Raw genomic sequence first — 7,984 nt, forward strand, 5'->3', positions numbered from 1 at the left:
ACTGATCCTTATCCATAGACGCTGAACTTTATAATTCCCAACTTCAAGGTCTTCAACATTAAAACAGTCTTTGATATAAAGGGCCATACCACCACCCTTCCTTCCTCATCTGTCCTTTCTACAGAGTTTGTAGCCATCCATCACAGCACTCCAGCCATGGGAGTGGTCCCACCATGTTTCGGTAATAGCAACTAGGTCATAGATAGCCTGCTGCACAATTGCTTCTAACTCTTCCTGTTTGTTGCCCATGCTGTGTGCATTGGTGTAGATGCACTTCAGTTGAGTCATCTGCCTCACCCCCAGCTCAAGCATTGTTTCCCTAGGCTCATCTCTTGTGAGCCCTGTTTTGTCCTCTTTCCTTGTCATTGCTAGTTTAAATCTCTTTCGATAAGCCCCACTAGTTCCTGCACTAGGATTTGTTTCCCCCTTTGAGACAGGTGTGTTCCATTCACGGACAATAGGCCAGGAGCTGGGTAAACTGCCCCATGATCAAAGAACTCAATGTTTCTGCCTTGACACTAGCCTCTGAACCAATTATTAATTGCTTGTGCTTTCCAAGCCTGCTCCATGTCCCTCACTGCCCCTGAAGGTATAGAACAAAAGATCACTTGCGCTCCCGCTCCTTGAACTGAACACCCTAAACCCCTGAAATCTTTTTTAATAGTTCGTGGGCTTCTTTGAGCAGTTTCATCACTGTCCACCTGAACTATGAGTAATGAAAATTAATCTGTGGACCTAACCAGTTTGGGGAGTTTCCTGATTATGTCCCTGACTCGGGCCCCAAGAAGGCAGTACACTTCCTGATGGCTAGGGTCTGGTCTGCATATGGGGCCCTCCGTTCCTCTGAAAAGGGAGTCACCTACCACAGCCACCTTTCTTTCTTTCCTGACAGAGGCGGTCTCAAGGCGTGGGGGTTACCACTTCACCACCTGGATCCTAGGCAGATGCTCCATTGTCTCACCACTCACCTCCCCTTCAATCTCTAGCATATGAAACCTGCTGCTTAGAGAGAGCTGGGGAAGTGGGGTAGGCAGGCATAACACAGCACATAAAAATGAGGTGTAAAGCTGATTCATACTCATGCTAAAGTGAGCACAAAAATGTCACCATTTTGAAACAAAGGCAGGGTTGAGTTCTTGGCAGGCAAAGCTGTGATCTTGGCAAAGGCACAGGATCAGCATTTCTATGACAGAGACATCTTTTCCAGAGTATGCTGTACAGTGTTTAGAAACTTTGTGCCAGTATACTCCTACTGGAACTGCTATCTTCAGAAGAATTCCTGAGCAGAGTGTTATTACAGTATGTAATAGCAGGTCGTGCCGCTCTGCTTCCAGATCCCAGCCTGTTTTTCCTGGAGCAAGCATGGTTCTTGTCATGAAGAAAGAGAGCTTAGAGTGCATCTTAAGAGAGACATGTTTGGTTCACAATGACTGATGGATTTTGGCCTTCAGCTTTGATTTTGGAAGTGTTAGCCTCTATTGCCTCTATATGCTTATATGGATTTAAAAGAAGAAAATACACTAAATTTTGAGATTCAGTGTTAGATTTAGTTAGCTGGAGTGTCATCCTGCTTAGATGAGTTCAGACTCTGTCCTGTTTTTCATCTTGCTCTCCAGTGCCCGCAGCTGCATCAGTCGGGAGTCCTTCTTCTGAAAGCTGGAATTAGCACAATTTAAGTGCATGTATTAGAAAGAGAGGAGGCACTGTGATCACTCTGCATCTTATTTCTTACATCTTGTCAGTCAAGGCTTATCTCCCTTGTGGTGCTCGCTTGCAGTAACTTTTGAACTATGAGCCAAGGACCTTGATCAGTGTTTGACAACATTCTGGACTTCAAGCTAAGCATGGAGGGTATCACTTTAAAATAACTCTGAACTTAACTATTGCAACATCTTCTCATTGACATGCTTGCTGTAAGAACTACGTAGATAGAAAACAGAGATGGCTGAGATTGTAAACTTAAAAAATTACATTGTTCCACTTCTGTCATGGGTACAGTATGACCCCATGAAGGCTTAAACACAGCAGTGTCATTGTGCTTTGTGACTGCTGTTTACTTTTTTAGGTTTTAGGTCAGAGCTTTAAGAAGTTATAGGTCTGGAAACAGACCCATGGTTTCTGCTTTTCAAAACCATGACCCACAAACTTTCCTTCAGCTGTTTGCATAAATCTTGTTTACCAAGTCTTACAACTTCTTCTCTGTGCATACTCTGTGATGTTGAAGCTCTTTGAGCTATACAGGAAATTGAGAGGTCAAAATAAGTTCACAAATAAGGCATTTTTATATGTGGTGACATAGACAAAAGGGATCACTTCCAAAAAGCTGCTGTACACATTACTTGGAGGCAAGTGTATTTTCTGGTTTATCTAGTAAAATAGGAGAGGGAGTAGAAGAATAGAATGCGGAAGCACATGTCTTGACAATGCTACTGAAGGTGATACTTTTCATATTAGAATTAAGAAAATCTTAGTGATTCTTTGACCTCTATTATACAATTACATTTTACAGTCAGGTTGTATTGGCATATGCTGATGAGGCAAAAGAGAACTGGTCTTCATTTTCAAGCATTCCGCCAGTCTTAGTTTCCATTTAATTCGTATATTTAAGAACTAAGTGTCTTAATGGAAGCCTCTTTATTTCATCATCTAGATTAATAGAGAATTGAATTGCAGTATGCTCTTGCTGTTTATGCAGTTTGCATACAGTATAATTGTGGAACAGTGCCTGAAAAATGTGATCCGACTCCTTTCTATTGTGCCTGAGGGAAAAATGAGCAAAATGCAGTGGTTACATGCACTGATGGCAACGTTATTGCCTCATAATAGCACCAGGTTAACTTGTCTTACTGCTTGTTAACTTTGTAAGGAATCAATGACTTGTGATAACTCACTTAGAAGTAAGAAATTGTGGCCAAAATCACTAGAGATCTCTTGAAATGAATGCAATTACAATATGTCACCCTTCTGTGTACTACTGCCTGCTTTGTTTCAAGGAGCTTACCAGTAAAATATTCAAGAATTTTTCCAGACACAAGAATTCAGTCAGCTTTACAGTGCTTTAGGTTACCTAACTATACATCAAAAATAAAGTTTTTAAACTTCCTATATATGCAGTCAAATACTGTATTGTTTTTATGTTGACTTCAGCTTGAGAAAACTAAAAAATAGCATTAAGAAATACAAACTTCCCCTTTTCAATAAAAAAGAGTGACTTTGTGGTCAAGGCTTGAGATGAACCTCAGGAGTGATCATTGTTCAATTTGTGCTGCTGTTGCAGACTTCCTGTGTTGCAATAGTCATTTTCCACCTCTGTGTGATATTGTGAGATACTGGTGCGCTCAAGGTACTTTCTATTAAATACGAGGAAAGAGGTGCCCACAGGCTATAGGTAAATACTTGGAGCTTCTTAGCACTCAGTTAACATAGTTTTGATAGTGTGCAGCTGGTGTAGATAGTTTGATGTTCGCATCCTCTTATGATCTAGCTGGTTAGAGACCATTCATTTTGGGTATAAGCTGTAGATCGCACCTCTGCTAATTTATGCTGCTTCTCAATTGGGCACCATACCAGCTGCAGCACAGTGTGACATTTCCTCAGATGTGTGGTTTTCAGGTGGAATCTGGTTCCTGTTTTGTCAACATGGTTTGTATGTGAGTCTCAGTGCAGCCTGTGGCTCTTGCTATCTACATGGCCTGTGTATCCTGAGTGCCAAATGACGTGTGCTGGATTATGGCATTTTTTGGTGTGACAGAGTTGCTCTTGGATCATGGTTACTTAATTTTGGGTAAATATCAACTGTTTTTATGTTTATACACACACACACATGTAAGTTGTCTGATTTACACTGCAAGTATTGTGTAGGCTGGAGGAAGCTATCAGAAATGTTTCTGAAGATTTAGGGTCTGTTCCAGTCAACTGGCTGATAACAAGCTAGAAGACTTGCTCTTTAATAGCTTTCAGTTCCCATGCAAAACAAGGTGGTCACATTGACTTAGGAGTGCAGTCGGATGCCACTCATCCATATGTGCAAAGAAACAATCAGAAGAAAATATTGCATGTATTCCCAAATGCGGTCCTTTCCTCTCGAGCACTTGACTATTAGTGGATGGTTTTCCTTTTGCAGGATAGACATGGGCCATAATATGCTCACTCTTCTCTATATTGATATTCTATAGAGGAGCTTCTAAAGCTTAGTAAGTTTGGATGAAGAACATTAAGTGCATTATATAGAAGCAGAGCAAGGGTCTCTGAATGTTATTCAAAAGGCAGTAACTATTGGTCTGAGATTTGAGAGGCTGAGAAGAAAAAACTATTTTCCCCCATCTTAGACTTGCCCAGGATGAGCTGAAAAGTATAAGGAAGCTATCACATATCTGTAATCCTTCTACCAAGGAAGACATCTTTATAGCAATTTATGCATATATTGCTAGTAGTTTTCTTAGAATCTTATGAAGTGGTTATTAGATCTTGTCTGAGTTGCAGTGCATAGATTCAGTGACTCTAGCGGTCCTTCTTAGCTTTCTAAGTGTGTGCTGTACTCCACTGTAATTGTGTTTTTGCTCACTGGTGCTTTCAGTACTGCCTCATCTCATTATGCTGTCTCTAGATCAGGCTTTTCAGAATAACACTGTTTCATTTCCTAAGCAAGACCTGGTCTGTTCTCCCTCTAGACAGATAATACAACAACAAAATATTATAAATAAAACATAGTAAATTTGCCTGCTTCTGCAAAGTAAATTATCTGCAATTTTTGCATTGAGTTTTATAAGTGGTACTGGAGGAAGGCTGGAATTAGACATTTTTAACACCAATTTCTGTGCATGTACGTTGGGGAATTTTACTGCTTGGCTGCCATCAGCCTGGCTCCCCTGTTGTTGGAAGCAGCGTGGAGCTCCAATATGTTAAAAAAACAAACACAACAACCAAACAATAACAAAAAAACCACAGATATTTTCCACCATGCTGCAATGCATGCACAGGAATCAGGGCTAGGTGACAGTGTGGTAAGACAATGTGATTGCAAAAATGCCTACATCCTTCTTGTGGTCTCTGTTGTCGCTACCCACCATGAAACCAAAAGGAGAAGATTTTCCAGCATAAGGCAACTGCAGACACCACTCCTTGCAGAAAACAGAAAGGGATGAACAGCGGAGACAGAGAAGAAGTTAAAAAGGAGAAATTATACTAGTCTGCATGACAAGCGAGGCAGGGCATCAAGTTCATTGCTCTGGTCTGGTATGCAAAATATTGCTTTGTCATAGCTGAAGGTAGTGGTCTTGTCATTTAATTGCATACAAGAAGGTAGGCTGGCTTTAGAATGTGTGAAAGATGCAACACCCTTTCTTCATGTAGCTGACAAAAAAGTAAAAGTATTTTATTTAGGGGTATTTTTTTAATTTAGTTGTTAGTCTTTCATGATCATTTGATGGGTAGTCTAGTGCTTGGTGCTAATGTGATGCCAGTGGTTGCTGGAGCGTGTGCGGGGTGTGCACCCAAGCACAGTGTTGGACCCCAGCAGTGGTCTGGTCTGGCAGCTACCCTGCCCTCTATGGTGCTGCCTGCCCATCATGTTGCATTTGGTCCACGTTATATCCGTGGACCAATACCATGTGCCTCCTTGTATGCTCTGCCAGATAAAGAGACCTTCAGACTGCCTAGTGTGTGGTCAGTGATGTGAAACCTCTCATCCCCTCATATACAAAGGATTCGATGAGTAAGGGATCCCCATGCCAAGAAGGTGTGAGTTGATGTGGAGGCCACTCTAATTTTTCTTGCTGTGATGCACTGATGTGTTTTGTTTGCATCTGTGATTTGAACTAGCTTAGAGGTCACGTGGGGCAGTACCCCCAGCGGGGTCGAAGGGGTATGAGAGGAAGTTGGATGCGGCTAGGTTGCTCTGCTGAGGTGAAAGTGATGGAAAGGTTAATTACAGACCATATATTTTCTGTGTTGTGCATACCATGGCACTGAAGATTAAATCAATGTTAAAACAGCTAGCAACAGAAAGTTTTAATTGTTTTTAGCATACCTAATTTAGGTTCAGCTTTACAAGGCTGATGGGTTTTCTCCTCTCTATGAAGGCTTGATCCCAAACCTATTAGAACCAATGAAAGATGCTCTGTGTTATTGGTCAGGGAATTTCTGTCTTACAGTGTTTTTCAGCAGAGATTTAAAGAGAGACTTAAAGAGAGATTTTGGTGCTTGACCCTTCCACTTTCACTTCTCTCATCTGGGAATGAAACAGCGTTTTCCCAAATACTCTTCAGATCCATTGCATGTGTATATGCTGTAAAAGAAACAGAGCCATTTGAACTATTGTAGAGTCCACTTAATTTTCCAAAGCCTAGACAAAAATTTCAAGCATTTCTATAACACTGTTGAGATTTTTCAGACCAGAATTCTGCAGGTTCCTTGGAAGATGTTTTTCCTCTCTGTGGCCCTGGGGATGGAATTTGAGTAGATGGATATTACAATTGTAAAGAAGAATGCTTATACATAGGGCTGGATTCTTGTCTTTACTTTCATGCAAAAAAAGTATTACCTAGGAAATGACAGGAAACCAATGATGGCTGTAATCCATTCAGTAAATGAGAGGGTTTTTTAATGATCAGGATTTTTCTTGTTCATTTGATGATGTGATCAAAAATTCTGTGATCCTTTTGGGGTGTAGTTGACCTCTACCTGAATTTGGTGGGGTAATTTTTTTGGTCACTTCTTGTCTTATAAAACCATATATCACAGATCATTCAGCTACTTTATTGATGTAAGCTGTAATGTCCTCACCACGTGATGATCTGGAGGTGATAATGCATCGTCAGGAACTTGAGGCTTGAGAATTGCAATTTTCTTTTTAATTGTTATCTGTGATGGTGATATGCCACTCACTGCAGTCTTTTATCCCAATGCCAAGAACACATTTGTTCATGTTCAGTCCTGTTTTTCATTTTTACGTTTGCTGCTCTTAATGACAGATTTGGTTTATGTTTGCACTGTACCTGTAGAAAACCCTAAATTGGACTGCTGTGATTATGTTTGCCATAGTATGTTACTTGTTCTCCTGGCATTTCCTTCATTTAATTATTCTTTGCTTAAAAACAAACAAACCTTAAAGCCATTTTCTTCCTTCCAGGAATGTTTCTAAATTACCTCCTTTGTTATTTTCTATACTTGAGGTTAGCATTTCTCATGGTTACAGGTGGATTTTCAGGCTTGCTTTTCCTCGTTCCAGGAGCTTTTAGGAGAGGGAATTTGTAAGTGACAAGGCCATTTTTGTTTCTGCATGGCAGACTCTGTCCCCATTTTGTAATGAAGATAGTTGAGTGGGGAGCACCAGGAACTGGCACATCTGAGGATGTCAAACCTAGGCGCAACAGAGCCCTTCCTCCCTTGAGTGGAGATTGAGGTGTTTTGCTATGCTCAGTCTGTGGCTGTAAATCAAAGGTGATTCATTCCCACTACTGAGCATGCAATTGCTTGCATCTCTTCCTGGACCCTCCCCACCTCTTGCCCCTTGCACCAATTTCTCATTATAATTTCGACCCTACACGGCTGCATGTACAAAGGAATTTGCCACTGGTGGAGCTCCAAACTGGCACAGGTCTGGCTGCAGGATTAGGACTTGACTTTATTTGTAGTCAATGTTTTCAAATACCAATCACTTTTCAGCATACAGTAATTTTGAATTTACTGCAGGAATACAGTATCACTCAAACTGAGATAATATAACCACTGAAGCTTGTAAAATGTGTTGTTAATTAGACCATGTGTTTTTAATGGACTTTTTAAAGCTATTAAAATTTATATGTTGGAGATTGAAATAATTAGTTCTCTCTCACATGTTTGACAGAATTGTGAATGGCATTTTAAATTTCATTCTTATGGTTGACATGCTTTGAAATGTACCAAGCTGGAGAATCTGTATCCTTCAGCGATGTGGGCACTGTGTGCTTGTTGAAAACACATACCTTTCATTTTCAGTATATCT

The sequence above is a fragment of the Meleagris gallopavo genome, chromosome Z (genome assembly GCF_000146605.3).
Source record: "Meleagris gallopavo isolate NT-WF06-2002-E0010 breed Aviagen turkey brand Nicholas breeding stock chromosome Z, Turkey_5.1, whole genome shotgun sequence".
In the NCBI taxonomy this organism is placed as follows: domain Eukaryota; kingdom Metazoa; phylum Chordata; class Aves; order Galliformes; family Phasianidae; genus Meleagris; species Meleagris gallopavo.